Source organism: Hemicordylus capensis, chromosome 5 (genome assembly GCF_027244095.1).
Source record: "Hemicordylus capensis ecotype Gifberg chromosome 5, rHemCap1.1.pri, whole genome shotgun sequence".
NCBI classification, from domain to species: domain Eukaryota; kingdom Metazoa; phylum Chordata; class Lepidosauria; order Squamata; family Cordylidae; genus Hemicordylus; species Hemicordylus capensis.
The window spans coordinates 119,044,133-119,061,567 of NC_069661.1; the positions used below are offsets into that span (position 1 = coordinate 119,044,133).

Below are 17,435 nucleotides of genomic sequence, written 5' to 3' on the forward strand. Positions count from 1 at the left end.
TAAGTAGGAAATGGAAAGGGAAGCCAGAGGGGAAGCCAGAGGGGACAAGGACTCTGAGGAATTGGGTTTTTGAGCAGGATGCTGCAAGAGAATAGGGCAGCAACAGAGAAGGCTGCCAGACGAGCTGGTGGCAACTGCAGACAAACCTCTCCAGACAATCTTAACGAGTGATGCGGCTCATGGTGAAGAAGATGTTCTCTTAAATAGCCAGAACCTAAACTATTTAGGGCTTTATAAGTAATAATCAGCGCCTTGTATTTTGCCTGGAAACTTATCGGCAGCCAGTATAGCTCTTTCAACACAAGAGTAATATGGTCTGTCCTAGATGACCCAGAGACCAACCTGTCTACTGCATTCTGTACTAACTGCAGTTTATGAACTACATACAAAGGCAGCCCCACATAGAGCGGATTGCAGTAGTCCAGCCCAGAGGTTACCAGCACAGTTACCATTCTGAGGCCGTTCATCTCAAGAAACGGATGCAGCTGGCATATCAGCTGAAGCTGATAGAAAGCACTTCTGGCCACAACCTCAACCTGGGACATCAGGGAGAGGTTCAGATCCAGAAGCACCCCAGACTGCATACCTGTTCCTTCCGGGGGAGCGTGACCCCATCCAGAACTGGCAGATCAAAACTGTCTCCCCAATTCTGACCCTGCACAATTAGTACCTTCGTCTTCTCTAGATTCAGTCTCAGTTTGTTATCCCTCATTCAGCCCATTTCTGCCTCCAGGCAGGCATTTAGGGAGATTATGGTTTCTCTTGATGAGATTGACACGGAGAAATAGATGTGAGTGTCATCAGCATATTGATAACACTCTGCACCAAATCTCCTTATGATCTCTCCCAGTGGTTTCACGTAGATGTTAAACAACATTGGAGACAATATGGAGCCCTGAGGAACACCATGCGGATGTTCAGATTTTGAAGAACAACAGTCTCCAAGATACACCATCTGGAATCTGCCCGTGAGGTAGTAATGGAACCATTGAAAAGCAGTGCCTCCCACCCTCAATCCCCTCAGACATTTCAGAAGGATACTATGGTCACTAGTATCAAAGGCCACTGAGAGATCCAAAAGGACCAACAGAGTCACACTTCCTCTGTCAATTCCCAATTGGAGATCATCTGTCAGGGCGACCAAGGCAGTCTCCACCCCATAGCCTGCCCGAAAGCTAGTTTGAAATTGGTCTAGATAATCAGTTTACTCCCAAGGCCGCTTGGAGCTGGGAGGCCACCACCATCTCAATCACCTTGCCCAGCCATGGAAAGTTGGAGACAGGCCTGTAGTTCCTTAACTCTGAGGGATCCAAGGAAAGCTTCTTCAGAAGCAGTCTAATCATTGCCTCCTTAAGACAAGGAGGCATTTATAATCTCTACCAGGCCCTCTACAACAGCCTCCCTGCCAGATAGTATAAGCCATGTCAGGCAAGGAACAATAGGGCAGGTGGTAGGCTGCACCATTCCAAGCAACTTGTCCACATCCTCAGGAGTCATGAACTGAAACTGATCCAGGGTCATCACATAAGAGGCACTGCTGGACATCTCAGCATCAAACACTGTAGCTATTGTGGAGTTTGAATCTAAGTCAGCCTAAATACGAGAGATTTTGTCCACACAAAAATCATTAAAACCTTCACAGTGAGTAATCGTTGGTTCCAAGTACTGATTCGAGGTGGAAGGGGCACATACTAGCCCCTTAACAATCCTGAACAATTCTGCTGGACATGAACTTGCAGATGTGATACGAGTGGAAAAGAATTGCTTCTTTGCCACATGTACCGCCTGAGCATAGATCTTCAAATGATCTGTTGGATTTGAGTCGAGTCTTTCTGCACTTGTGCTCTATTATTATTATTTACATTTTATATCCTGCTCTTCTTCCAAGGAGCCCAGAGCGGTGTACTACATACTTAAGTTTCTCCTCACAACAACCCTGTGAAGTAGGTTAGGCTGAGAGAGAAGTGACTGGCCCAGAGTCACCCAGCTAGTATCATGGCTGAATGGGGATTTGAACTCGGTCTCCCCAGTCCTAGTCCAGCACTCTAACCACTACACCACACTGGCTCTAGTCGTCTACCACACCGCTTCAGCCCCTATAGTTCTTCCATATACCAAGGGGCCAGTTTTGAAGCATGTCGGAAAGGACACTCATGTCCACTGCCCTAGTGAGTTGGTTGTTCCAGTTCTCCACCAGAGTGTTGGCAGGGTCACCAGCAGAGCCAACACTAAATCCATCCAAGGCTTCTTGGAATCCTATTGACAATGGGGAAATCACAGGAGTCCCCACCCTTGGAACACCACCCTGTTCAGAGTGAAAGACTAGATCAAGCGTGTGACCAGCAATATGTGTCAGTCCTGAGACCACTTTGGATAGGCCCTTAGTTGTCATGGCCGCTATAACTCCTGAGCCACCCCAGACAATGGTCCCAAAGTGAATATTGATGTCCCCCACCACCACAAGCTTGGTAGATTCCAATGCCAAGCCCAAGCCCAAGCCCAAGCCCGTCAGCTCAGTTAGGCACTCTCTTGGACAGCAGGGTGATTGGTACACCCATATGTTACATTATCCATATGTAACATATTCTTTCACTTTATTTGCAGTGGCAGCTAGGAAGTTACAAGCCTCTTTTATTTCTAGTAATCAGTAATGTTGATTTTCAAGGCACCTGTTTATTTGTATTCATTTGATATTAATGTATTTTGTTTATATGCAATGGCCTATGGCTGAGTATAATAAAGATTGATTGATTGAGAGGGGACAAGGAGTGAGTATATGGACTAGATTCCATTACTCTAGTACAGAGGTTCTCAACTTTGGGTACCTAAGCACATAAGAACAGCACTGCTGGATCAGGCCCAAGGCCCATCTAGTCCAGCATCCTGTTTCACACAGTGGCCCACCAGATGCTGCTGGAAGCCACAGGCAGGAGTTGAGGGCATGCCTTCTCTCTTGCTGTTACTCCCCTGCAACTGGTACTCAGAGGCATCCTGCCTTTGAGGCTGGAGGTGGCCTTTAGCCCTGATGTTGTTAGACTACAATTCCCATCCCCCCAAGCCACAATGGCCTTAGGTCCAACAACATCCGGTGACCCAAGGTTGGAAACCCCTGCTCTAGTCCATGGTTTAGAGGTTGTCCAAACCCGCACAGGAATGACCCTCAAAACCTAAAGTGAATTTGGCCTGCAAGCTGTGAATTTTCTCTGCAAGCTGACTGTGTTAACAGTTAAATGTTGCCTCAGGAGGAAGTGAAACAGAGAATACAAATAGTAATTCAATACAAAACCAGTTCTTAGTAAGCCAAAACCAAAGCAGCAGCATTGCATATGAACACCACATGGTTGCTACCCATAAGTAGCTTCATTTGGAAGCTGAAGAAGTCTTCAAAGCACATGTCGTATTCTCTGGGAGGTTGTAAAAGCCACTGGCAGTGGTGAAGAAGAAATGGGATCTGTAGCCAACCTAGGAGTAGCCAACCAAGGTTGCCATCTGCCTCCTCTATGCATAAACTGCCAGATCAGTGCTGAGCACGAGAACAAAGAAAACCCAGAGCTCCCAAGCATCGCAAACTAGATAGTGCTGTAGCACTGCCACATTGTATAATCTAAGAGCCAAATTAGTTAAGATGACAGAGATCCATGATCCTGTGCCATTTTTCTGATGAAAAAACATCCCAGCTGCTGCTTGTCCTGTTAGGGAAAACTTGTGTGTAAACAGGCTGGGCATGCAAATTCTCCCTAAAAGGGCAAATAGCAGCCCAGTGGGGGAGGAGGATATTTTCATCAGGAAAATGGCATGAGAAAAATAGGTTGACTCCAACACACCCTGCACTATCACATCACTGTCACTGGATCAGCCCCTCCCCACCCCCATAGATCCTATTTGCCAAAATTTAAAGAGATGGGAGATCTCCATCACCTTGTCTAGTTTGGTCCTAAAACAATGCTCATAATCTTAAATTACATGGCACAGAATTCTATTTCTGTAAAATACTCCTATAGCATTATTGTTATCCCAAGCGCAGCAGTTTTTAAAGGAGACTAATGGATTATACCAACCCTTCCATCCACCCATCCCTTGACAAGTGTCCCTCATTATTCTTGACTGTTGTCAGTATTTAGAAAAGAAACTGCAGATAGGTGTAGAATTCCCCAGTGTCACTGGAACGTATGTCAGAATTCCCAAGACAATCCAGCTTTTGCACAGGGGTGTCACTGATGCCACTTGGTGGTAGCCCCTGTGCCCCTCCCCGGATCAACAACAGAACAACATGCAGTGCAATGGGACCTGTCCCCCAATAAGTGACCCATCCCAACCCCCATATTCATAAGTAGAAATGCTTTCTGCTCACACAGGGGAATCTTGGGATCCAAACCTATATATCCAGTCCCTATATTTCCTCAGCCTCAGAAGGCAAGTTGGAGAGGAGGAAAACGATGGAACTTTTGGGGTGGGTAGAAAAGGACTGGGATGTTTAAAAGGGAAGGGCCTGGAGCATCTTGATCTCTCCCCTAAATACACACGGATACACATGCACACACCTCTCTGACATCCACTCAGCCAGGGTTTCTTAACCTTGGGTCCCCAGATGTTGTTGGACTACAACTCCCAACATCCGCAGCCACAAAGGCCATGCCTGGGGATGATGGGAGTTGTAGTCCAACAGTCTATGGGGACCCAAGGTTAAGAAACCCTCCACTAAGCATTTCTCTCATCATAATTCTGAGCACTACCTCCCACACAGTCACCTGGCCAGGCCTTTTAAGCTATAAAGCAATTTATAGAGCTTTGGATTGGCTCCACTCCTCCCATCTTTCTCTGTGTTTCAAAACACGCTTAAAGGCCTGTTGCTGATTAGAGATTTACGTAAGCAGCAAATTTTAGTCTAATCTTTTCAGATGCAGAGTGACATTAAAGAAGCTTGGCATACACCTGAGGATGATGATATCTCTCCATAGCTAAAAGGATTTATTTAAGACCTCCTTTCTTTGAGCTATCTTTTGCTGACTGGGAGCCAAATTCCACCTGGCATTTTAATGCATTCATCTGCTTGCTACAGTTAAAGAGTCTCTGTTCAAAAACAAAAAGGTATCCTAGCAGACAGATGCTTCAGTGAGATATTTACCAGCAGTTCCTCGCCGTGATTTCCATGTGGAAACCAAACTAAATCTGCACTTATTTACTACAGCAAAAATAAAATGATTTATCAGGCATTGGTGAGGAAAGCGACCCAACAGCCTAGATTTGACTTAGTTAATCATAACTGTTCAAAAATCTAGTGGCGGTGGGTGGGGGGGGGAAATAATGCTATGTCCAAGAAAGATTCACATATTTTCTATATATTAGACTTGTTACTCCCCAAATTATCTGCTGTCAGCATGCATCAGACAATGCAACATTATCTGCAGGGGTGCTCTTACCCCAGAGGCACTCTTATCTTTTGGGGTCAAAGTCCAGGTCCTCCAATCCCCCTGAGGGCCCCCAAATCCTCTTTAGTCTGTCCCAGGTGGTGTGGTCACTGTGCCATGTCACTGGCACATGATGCACCAGGTGGCCTAGTGTGAACAATGCTTTAGAGACAAAGGGAGGAGTGGGGAAAGAAATATGTGGGATGGGAAGATGTTAAGTTGCGTGTTGAAATGTTTATGCTAATGCATATTTGCATAAATATGCCTGTTTTACATTCTTGTGAGTTGCTGTTTGTGCCCTCAAGAATCCATGTGTTAAAAATAATGCATGTGTCACAGGTTGTGTGTGTGTGTTTGTGTGTGTGTAGAGAGAGGGGGAGGAGGGAGGGAAGATGCTTAACTTATTGGTGGGGGGGTGCTAAAGGCCTTTAGGCCCAGGTTCTAAAATTACCTAGGTGCACCTCTGATTATCTGTGTGCCATCAACACCATGTGAAAGATAGAAAGCTGGTTCAACACTTATATTAACTCCTCCATGTGAGTGCCTCAGGATTCCGCCCCTCCCTGTACTTACTGGGTGTGCAGGAGTCTGGGGAGACACTCTCTTTAACTGTTTTGTTTCCAGTGGTGAGGTAGTAGTGCTGCAGTATCTTGACTTTCAAGAAGATGCCCGCAAGGGTCCTCCCTCCTCACCAGTCCTGAGGAAAATGCAGGTGCCCTTGGAAATGATAGTCTTTTTAGGGGCTGTGGCTATTGCTTCTTTCCCCCAGATATTCTGAACATGTCCAAGTAGGCAGCACCAAAAGGAATATGCCATTTTCTACTGTTAATGAGGGGTGTGCATGGAACCGCCAACTGCGGTCCGGCACTGGGGTGGGGGGGTACCTTTAAGAGCGATGGGAGGGTTTACTTACCCCTCCCGCTGCTTTCCTGCTCTTTCGCCATAATCCTAAGTGTAATTGGGGCGGCAGGATACCTCCCTGCCGCCCCTTCCCTGACGTTGCTGCGAAAACTCCCAGCAGTCCTTTGTGCGCGCGCACACGTCACAGAGACGCGCGCGCCTCTGTGATGTGCGCGCGCATGCGCAAAGGACTGCTACTCCCAGCAACGTCGGGGAACGGCTGGCAGGGAGGTATCCTGCCGCCCCAATTACACTTAGGATTACGGCGAAAGAGCGGGAAAGCGGCGGGAGTGGTAAGTAAACCCTCCCGCCGCTCTTAAAGGTACCCCCCCCACCCGAACCGGACGGCCCAGGTCCGGACCGGTTGCTATTTCAATGGCCTCCAGACCGGTCTGGGCCCATCCCTACTGTTAATATTGCACCAAGTTAGTAAACAGTCACACATCAGGCTAGGTGTGGTTAGAATTGCCTTTGGGAAACAAGGCAGAAAAGCTTTTGTGAAGAGGAAAACAGTAACTTCTCCTGTTTTAGGTTATCAAAATACCACAAAAGACTAACATGTGGACAAGCAGGCTTCTTGTGGCCACAAACCTCTTGTCGCCTAGTAAATTTTAAGGTTTACATAGCTCATTCATTCATTCATTCATTCAAGCATATTTTTATACCGCCCAAAACTTATGTCTCTGGGCGGTTTCCAAAAAGATTAAAAAAGTAAAACATTAATTTAAGAAAAAATTAAAAGCAAGAAATTTAAAACACAATTTAAAAATTTAAAACAATATTCTAAAAACAATATTAAAACAATCAAAACAATATCAGCTAAAAGCCTGGGTGAACAGATGCGTCTTTAAAGACTTTTAAAAAGTTGTCAGAGATGAGGAGGCTCTTATTTGACTAGGGAGCGCATTCCAAAGGCTCAGGGCAGCAACGGAGAAGGCCTGTCCCTGAGTAGTCACCAGACGAGCTGTTGGCAAATGCAGACGGACCTCTCTTGATGATCTCAATGGGCGGTGGGGTTCATGATGAAGAAGACATTCTCTTAAATACCCAGGGTCCAAACTGTTTAGAGCTTTATAGGTTATGACCAACACCTTGTATTTTGCCCGGAAACATATCGGCAGCCAGTGTAACTCCTTCAATACAGGAGTAATATGGTCTCTCCTAGATGACCCAGAGACCAGCCTGGCTGCCGCATTCTGGACCAACTGTAGTTTCTGGACTACATACAAGGGCAGCCCCACATAGAACACATTGCAGTAATCTAGTCTGGAGGTTACCAGCAGATGTACCACTGTTTTGAGGTCGTCTATCTCAAGAAATGGGCGCAGCTGGCATATCAGACGAAGCTGATAGAAGGCGCTTCTGGCCACTGCCTCAACCCGGGATACCAAGGAGAGACTTGGATGAAGAAGCACCCCTAGACTGTGTACCTGTTCCTTCTGGGGAAGTGTGACCCCATCCAGAACAGGCAGATCAAAATCGTCTCTTGAGTTCCGACCCCACACAATGAGTACCTCTGTCTTATCTGGATTCAGTCTCAGTTTGTTATCCCTTATCTAGCCCATTACCACCTCCAGGCAGGCATTTAGGGAGGTTACACCCTCTCCCGATGATGCTACCATGGAGAAATAGATTTGGGTGTCATCAGCATACTGTTAGCACCCTGCACCAAATCTCCTGATGATCTCTCCCAGCAGTTTCATGTAGATGTTAAACAACATCGGAGAAAATACGGAGCCCTGAGGGACACCATACAAAAGTTGAGATTTTGAAGAACAACCGTCTCCAAGGGACATCATCTGGAAACTGCCTGAGAGGTAGGAGCAGAACCACTGCAGAGCAGTGCCTCCCACTCCCAACACCCTCAGACGCTCCAGAAGGATACTATGGTCGATAGTATTGAAAGCCGCCAAGAGGTCCAAAAGGACCAACAGAGTCACACTTCCTCTGTCAATTCTCAGTTGGAGATCATCTATCAGGCCGACCAAGGCAGTCTCCACTCCATAGCCAGCCCGGAAGCCGGTTTGAAATGGGTCTAGATTATCAGTTTCCTCCAAGACTGCCTGGGACTGGGAGGTCACCACCCTCTCAATTACCTTGCCCAGCCATGGAAGGTTGGAGACAGGTCTGTAGTTACTCAGCTCTGAGGGATCCAAGGTAGGCTTCTTCAGAAGTGGTCTAATAATTGCCTCCTTAAGACTAGGAGGGGGGCATCCTACCTTCCCTCAAAGACACATTTATGATCTCTACCAGGCCTTCTACAACAACCCCCCTGCCAGATAGTATAAGCCATGTTGGGCAAGGGTCAAGAGGACAGGTGGTGGGCTGCACCGTTCCAATCAGCTTGTCCACATCCTCAAGAGTCACAAACTGGAACTGATCCATCCTAACCACGTAAGAGGAGTCGCTGGATACCTCCACATCAGATACTGAAGTAAGTGTGGAGACGAAATCCAAGTCAGCTCGAATACGAGAGATTTCCCCCACAAAGAATTCATTAAACACATAACAGCGGGTACTCAATGGTTCCAAATTCTGATTCAAGGGAGGAGGGGCATATACTAGCCCTCTCACAACCTCTCACAATCCTGGACAACTCTGCCGGACGTGAACTTGCGGATGCAATGCGGGCAGAAAAGAATTGCTTCTTTGCCGCACGTATCGCCTGAGCATAGGTCTTCAAATGAGCTTTATGTTGCAATCTGTCGGATTCAAGCCGAGTCTTTCTCCACTTGCGCTCTAGTAGTCTAACTCACCGCTTCAGCCCCCATAGTTTTTCCGTATACCAAGGGGCCCGTTTTGAAGCAAGTCAGAGAGGACGCTTAGGACCGATCATGTCTACCACCCTGGTGAGTTTGCTGTTCTAGTTCTCCACCAGGACATCAACAGGATCGCCGGCAGAGCCAACACTGAGTCCCTCCAAGGCTTCTTGAAATACTATGCAATCCAATAACCTTCTTGGGCGGACCATCCTAATAGGTCTCTTGCCCCTGCGAATGTGGGGTGTGACTGTGGGTCCAACCTTAACCAGATGGTGGTCTGTCCATGACAATGGGGAAATCACAGGAGCCCCCACCCACAGAACACCATCCCGATCAGAGTGAAAGACCAAATCAAGTGTGTAACCTGCAGTGTGCATCAGTCCCGAGACCACCTGAGATAGGCCCATAGTCGTCATGGCCTCTATGAACTCCTGAGCTGCCCTGGACAAATTGGTCCTGAAATGAACACTGGTGGCGCAGTGTTGCAGTGGTAAAACTGCCGCCCTGTAACCAGAAGGTTACAAGTTCAATCCTGACCAGGGGTTCAAGGTTGACTCAGCCTTCCATCCTTCCGAGGTCGGTAAAATGAGTACCCAGAATGTTGGGGGCAATATGCTAAATCATTGTAAACTGCTTAGAGAGCTCCGGCTATAAAGCGGTATATAAATGTAAGTGCTATTGCTATTGCTAAGTGCTAACACTGAAGGCACCAAGCACCACAAGCCTAGGTAACTCCAACACCGAACCCGAGACCAAGTCCGTCAGCTCAGTTAGGGACTCTGTTGAGCAGCGGGGTAATCGGTACACCAACAGAAGCCCCAGTCTGTCTCTGGTCCCCAAACTCAAGTACTCACATTCAATATGGTCTGACACTCTAACAGGGATCCTGGTAAGGGGGATATTATTCTTGTAGACCACAGCCACTCCACCTACCCGCCCCCAGTCCCTCACCCGCTCCTCAACAGAGAACCCTGGAGGGAGAAGCTGGGACCACACTGGGCCCCCAGCCACTCCCAACCAGGTCTCTGTAATACATACCAGGTCCGCACCTTCATCCAGAATCAAATCATGGATGGTTTCTGATTTGTTCTGGACCAACCTGGCATTACAGAGGAGCAAGGTGAGGTTCCATGGGTGGTTGGCACTGCTCCCCAAGGTCAAAGAGCTGGCAGGAGAGCCAGAAGGGGAAACAGCTAGTAAATTTCTATGTTTCCTTCCCCTGTAACAACCTGCTGACCTGCCAATGTTACTTTTTCTGTTCCCCACCACCACTGGAATGGCTGTCCCACAGTCAGTGGTTTTACAAAGTGGTGTAAACAATTTGTGATGCACCAAAACATATGCAACTCCTACCTAGAATCTGAAGTGTTAGTCAGGCAGCAAAGAGAAAGAGAGAGAGAGAGAGAGAGAGAGGGAGAGGGAGAGAGAGAGAGAATTACTGAGCTGCCATACACGGCTGGTGGGTTGTGTTTGAATTGGTAGGCCATAAATTGTGGTAGGTCATAAATTGTGAAGCTTGGGTTGCAATAATACAGTTTCTGTCTCTTCTCTCAATAAACAGTTTGGGAATTAATATCCAGATAATAACTCTGTTATGTTCTCCTCCTCCTCCTAATCTTTGATAGCTTGCATAACTAAATGTTGCACCACGTAAAAGAATTCTAGTGCATGGCTGCCAGTTGGAAACCATGCATTAAGAAACAGGAAGAAACAAACCCATCACAAATACCCAAGATGACATGTGCGGCTTATTAGCTTTGAAGCCAGGAAATGACATCATACACTCAGGCAGAGGAGTTTATCATTCAGAATATGAAGCCCGCATGATATGACCCAGGACATTCCTGCATATAGAAAATGTACTGAGTAGAGAATTTGAGGATTACAATGAAAATTAGAGAGGGTAACCATCTGTGGACCAAGGGACATCTGCTGGATCAAAGGGATTGCAAATTAAAGGTTCAGAAAGCTTTAGTATATAGAATATACATCTGCCAGGGATCTATGGAGTCTACTGAAAACTACCTTAACCATGCAAACTAGTGTACATCTTGTTTATTCTTAACTGAACAAAAGAGTTCGTTAATACCCTGTATTTACATACCATTTCTGAGAGTTCAAAATACTAACAGACATTAGACGCTCCTCTTTTACTCCATCTTAAGACTGATAAAAATGCAGGTTTTCAGGGCTATTATACCATGCCCAGCTACCTTCCTGTCTTGCTTTTCTTAACATTCAGCCTGACTGAAAACCTTTAGAAAATGTGGAAGTTTGCTTGAGATTTTGTGTCATTTTCATTGGTCCTAACAAAGATATCACCAGGTGGTGGCTTTTGTGCACTGTTTAGTAATCCTTAAAACAACTATTTTGTTCCATGGAGCTATGACTCTTGGGAGTAAGGAAATACACCCCTGTCCCAAGGCTCCTCCTTTTAGCCCACTCTTCCACCACTGTTTTCCTTGGTTCTCTGCTTCCTCTGCCCCATTCAGTTTCTCCCCCACTGAACCTTTCTTCTTCCTCGTGTTCGTCATAAGAATCCCATATCAAGTGGACTGTGCCGAGCTCCACCCAGATTTCTCTCCAAACTGGGCAAATAATAAACAGAGTGGCAAACAGTGTTCCCTCTATTTTTTCCTCCATCTGTGCACAGTACAAGTTTTGTTCTGGGCTGTAGTATCAAGGTAGTGTATGCACACATGCATTCAAAATGGGGCATTCCTGATTCAACCTGATCAGGATTTAAAATTAACCGAGTGGACATTAAAAAACCCGACGTTTTTTAGAGGCCTTAGAGCAGGTCTGCTCAACTTCGGCCCTCCTGCAGATGTTGGCCTACAACTCCCATAATCCCTGGCTATTGGCCACTGTGGCTAGGGATTATGGGAGTTGTAGTCCAAAAACAGCTGGGGGGCCTAAGTTGAGCAGGCCTGCGGAACACTGGTGGCAAATGCAGCTCAATGTAAGCAACTATACAGCGAGGCACATGAGACAAACAACCCTAGCTTCACATATACACTGATGATATCCGAACTGGTGATCACCAAACAGGAAATTTACCTTGGGTCGTGCTGGTCAATATTCACTCAATAGCTCAATGAAAATGTCAACTCAGCGTGTGGCAGCTATGAAAAAGGCCAGCGCATTTTTGAAATTAATGGGAAAAGGAACTGAAAATAAAGTGGTCAGTAAAACCTTAATATCTTTTATATCAATCTGGGGTGTGGTTACATTTGGAACATGTGTACAATTCTGGCCACCCCATAATGAAAAGGATATAGTAGAACAGGACAAAGTGCAGAAGAGGATAACCAACATGATCACGATGTTGAAGCATCTTCCCAAGGAAAGTCGAAAATGTTGGAGGATTTTAAAAACAAGTATGATGAAAGGGAAGGCTATTGTGTTTATAACATGTACAGCAAGAAGGAAGTGGATAGGGATCAGTTCTTTCCCCCCCACCCTCACAAAGCTAGAATTCAGGTCAACCAATAAAATTTATGGGCAGTACATTCAGAACATAGCAAGAGAAAGAGAGAGAGGGAGAGTGTGTGCACATTTCCACAGAACCTAAGAGTCTAGACAAACATACTTCCTTGCAGGCAGAGCCAGAGCCACCATTAGGCAAATGGGTTCAAAGAACCCGGACCGCCACCAATCAGGGGCCACAAGTGCGGCCCCAGACACACACCCCACGTCTGACATCAGATGCGGGGGTGTTATTTTGGGCCGCGCAGCCCTGTTTGGAGCCAAAATCAGCCCGTGCTGCATTGGCAGTGTGGCCAGAGTGACTGTCTGTACCTTAAAGGCAGGGAGAGCCGCCCCTGGTCTCGCTGCCAATGCAGTGGGGCCAATTGATCTCCCTCCCAAACGGGGCCACGTGGCCCCATTTAGGAGAGAGATCGACCTACGCTGCATTGGCAGCATGGCCGGAACGGCTCTCCCTTCCCTGCCTTTAAGGCAGGGAAAGTTGCTCCGGCCCATGCTACCCAATGCAGCGCAAGCCGATCTCCCTTCCAAAGAGGGCCACTGCGCCTGATATCAGACATGAGGGGGTGGGGCCAGGGGGCTGCAGAGGCGGCCGCACATGGGCCGCCACCAGCCTTGCTACGCTCCTGCTTGCAGGAACTAGTGCATGATTTTCTACTGGAGAAGAGACAGAAAGTGACGGACAAAATGAAACAGCCTTCTGCTTGCTATCCAGAGGTAGGGATATGCACAGAACCAGTTCGAAGGCACTTTATGGGCCTCCAAACCGGTTGGAACGACCAGCGGTTCTGCTGGTTTGAAGGCAGAGGGGTTGACTTTAAGGGCAGAGGAGGGTGCACTCAGCCCTCCCTCCGCGTCCCCCCCCCCGCCAGCTCTTTGATTGCAAAGGGACTGTCGGGGCGGCAGCATACCTCCTTGCCACCCCATTGCCTCCTTGGTCCCTACATCACCGGAAGTACCCAACGCGCCTGCCTCACACACTGGCGCAGGCACGTGCATGTCACGCATGCGCCACTATGGGCGTGCTCATGAGCATGACGTACGCGCACAGGCGCATTGGGTACTTCTGGTGATGTAGGAACCGAGGAGGCAATGGGGTGGCAGGGAGGTACGCTGCTGTCCCGATGGTCCCTTCGCAAATGGAGCAGTGGTGGGGGAAAAGCGGAGGGAGGGGTAAGTGCACCTCCCCCATCCTTAAAGTTAAGCCCCCCGCCTTTGAACATCCCCTGCCCGGTTCCACACACATCCCTATCCAGAGGGCCACCAGAGTTGTCTTTACTCGGTAGTGCTTGAACAAGATAAGGTTCTGGAAAGTGAATCAGCAAATGGGGCAATCTTTTGCTTTTGCTCCAGAATCAGAAATAGCACCATGGGGGTTGGTGCTATTCTCAATTCTCAACATATTCTAGTCCCACTCAGTTTAATTAGTTTCAAACAGATCAAATTCAAGAAGTCTGGTGGAATGAAATTGTGGATTAAGCTAACTAGCTACCAAAGTGTGAGAATTCTCTAAAAGATACTAAAGCCATTCTGTAAGGATGGCATGGGGTGGGGCGGAGGCAGGCTCTTCCCACAATCGAACACATTTATTACAAAGGCTCTGCTGCTTGCCCGACACACGAGCCATGCCGCAGTGAACAGCAGAGCAGGGAACCAGAGGAGGAAGTCCTCTGGCATCCCTCAATGCACTGCACCAGGAACCCAATGCATTGAGGTCTTCTCCCTCAGCGGGGTGTGCACACACATGGCTGCACATGACCTGCATGCACACACATGTGCACCTGGGTACAAGGGTGCACTCACACCCTTCTACCTAGGTAATAGCCCAGGGAAAATTCCCTGACTCCCCTGCAGGACAGCACTGGGATCAGCCTCGGTCTCAGAGCTTTACATGAGCAGCCCTACCCTGGTAGACCTGTGCAAGCCCAGGCAGGACGGTTTGTGTGAACGGTCTTAGTGACTGACATGATCCGCAGACCCTGTGGAAATGGTAGGGCTTATGGCCTGGTTGTTGAGACTGGGTAGTAGTATAGCAGAAGAAATACGGAAAGGCTTCTAGCTCTACTACCCGATCCCTACAGCAGAGCTGCAAGCCCCCTACCATCTTTGCAGGGCCTGTGGATCATGTCAGCCATTAATTATAATATACCATGCTACAAATACTGTACTTCAAATATATTTTTAAAATATTTTAATTATTCAACTTTTAAGAAGTCTCTAAAGTCACATTTATTCACTCAAACCTTTATACTAGATTTGTGATTTTTTAATTGTTTTAAGGTTTTAATTTCTATTTTAATTTGTTTTATGTTGCTGTAAACCACTCAGAGACAGAGGTTTGGGGTGGTACAAATATAATAAATGAAATGAATGCATATTTGAGAACATCAGCAACACTTTTTGGGGAATGGTAGGGTAAATAGTTCCAATGATGACATGAGCACTAGCCAATAGACACGTGCAACAAGCATATGCACAATTCTTGAATAGGTTTTTAAAATTTCCTTTCTGAGTGGAAGAATTGAGTTTCCCCCCAGTTCAGCCAGAACTACATCAAAACCATGTAAAACCAGCCTTTTTATTGATGTCCACAGCAGAGAAGGGAAGGGGGAAAAACCATTCATTGTGTGTACAGCAGTGTTGCTGCCAAACTGCCCCCATGCATAAAATGTGTTCTGTCTTCATCCTATACCACAAGCAACATCCCAAGAAAAGTACTTTATAACATGCTGTTCTTAATTTCACAGTTTGATACCAGTACTTCACTCTGGAAAAGAACAGTATAAGTTGGAAATAAATAATAATAAAATCAGATATGGCTTTCTTAATGCTCTAAATGCGGAGTGGAGATTTCTGTGATCTAAGAATAAAGATGCAAAAGAAGCAGTATGCTATTTATCCTGTTCCCAGGTACATGTTTGTCAGTGTAGGAAAGCAGATAACAGTAAAACCAGAGCCAGTGTTATCAAAACCATTTGAAATTCAATTTGACAGAGTTTTCAGAAGCCAAGAGAATGAAGAAAATTTGCTTCAGAGAAATAAATCCTTTTTACTTACATGGCTTGAAAAAGTTCCGAACAGCTGGAGCCTCTGGATTATAGCGAGTGCAGATGTTGAAGTTGATCGAGCCTTTCACCCCCTCCTCCCCACCCCAAACTTTGGCACCAAACTCTCTAGTGTTTGAGCTTGATAAGTAATTTCCTGGTTTCCCCTTTGCAAAATTCCCACATAGTTTATCAGTGGTCCACCCTGACAGCAGAAGAATGCAAAGCAGACTGTGTCCATGCAATGGTTAGTAGGAAAAGATGTCTCTGCTGCTTCGGCCCAAAGAGGTAACCTTTCGTTCAGCCCCTCCCCCACTCTGCCAACCCTCCAATGTACAGTATCATCTGTCTCAGCCCTGGATACATACTTGAGCAATAACATAAGAACAAACAACTGCAGCACAAGAATAGTGGCATATAATGTCTCCTCTGCCATGGGATTCTCTTGAAGAGAAATACAGGAAGAAGTTTCTTTGCTGGGCAGATGTTATACCCTGATTTTACAATCATGTTTCCAAAGCAGTTTTTATGTATCTCTTCCCCACCCCAAAGTGTGCCACAAATCAAAAGTCTCTCTCATCTGGAAAACCAAATAAATTATCCAGAAGTTTGGAGAACATCTGGGAATTAATCTTGATCCCTTGCATTAATTATTGGTTAGAGTTAGACTCCTGGGTTTGGACATACTTCAGAGAAGGGCCTAAAAGCCTCTGACCCTACTGTGAATTATTCTACAGCCTTCCATAGAATCATATGGCAATGAAGAATGGCAGAAGGGGCCAGAGGACTTGGGCCCCAGATGACATAACACGCTGTGTTATGGGACCTCCAAAGGCCTTTGGGTCCAGGCTCCAAAATTACCTCTGTAATTTTGCACATACACCAATTCTTGACAAATGATTGCGGTTACTCTCATTTTACTCATAGCTTAGCTACAAATAGTTGTTTGGCCAGCTAGAATGAAACAGAGCACGATGCAGTGAATGCTGGGGAGAATGAAGGTAGGAAAGTATTCTTGACTTGTAGGTCAATCAGCTTCTGTGCAGATCAGAGGCGTAACTAGGGAAAACGGTGCCCAGGGCAAGCACTGAAATTGCGCCCCCCCCATACATCTGACTGACACACATGTTTCAGAAAATTTTTATTTTAAAAATTAAAAAATTACAAAAATTTCCAAAAATTTCAAAATGTGAAGTAGGCTTGTGTCTCAAACATCAGAATTATGAATCATGAATCAGGCCACTACACTAATGTCACTTTTTAAATGCATGCTGGAGGCACCACAGAAGTACATTATTGCCCATATAAGCACCCTAAGTGGGGCAAGGCGAGTTGCAATTTGCAGGCCTATGTTAATGAGTTTGTCTCTAAACCAAACAACTTCAAACTTGTGTGGTCAAGAGAACTTTCTCACTACACATCATATATTACTTTCTTTTTTAATGTAGAAAAACCAGCAGACCAATATCTCAACAGTAAAGAGAATCAATGGAATGTAATAAGTGATGCACACATGTAGAAAATCCAGATTCAAATCCCTATTCAGTAGTTTGGGGAAAATCACAAGCCTAATCTACTCCAGAACTTTCTTGTGAGGCTAAACACCACTTTGAGCTTTGTGAATGAAGGCAGGATACCAGTGTGTGAAATGAATTTAATCATTTAAAATAATATACAGTATATATTCCAGATTCAGAGCTGAACCTTTAACCACATTTGCAACCCAAAGAAGCATATAGTCCTCAGCTAGCTCCAAATGCATACTGCCATCCTGGGGATGGGGTGGGGGGGGGGGGGTGAGCAAGAGCATCAGGATTTTCAAAGAGAGAAAA

General features: G+C 46.2%; 1 protein-coding gene across 6 annotated transcripts in view; it reads right to left on the minus strand.

Moving 5' to 3' along the window:
* The window catches only part of C1QTNF7 (C1q and TNF related 7), a 129,091-nt gene that overhangs the window by 43,630 nt on the left and 68,026 nt on the right, over positions 1 to 17,435 (minus strand). Inside the window, exon 1 of one of the 6 annotated variants that reach the window (XM_053251664.1) lies at positions 15,617 to 15,836. The exons of the other annotated variants lie outside the window; for them this stretch is intronic. The gene's annotated coding sequence lies outside the window, so the exon portion shown is untranslated. Of the gene's footprint in view, positions 1 to 15,616; positions 15,837 to 17,435 lie in introns of those variants that run through there. 6 annotated transcript variants of the gene reach the window in all.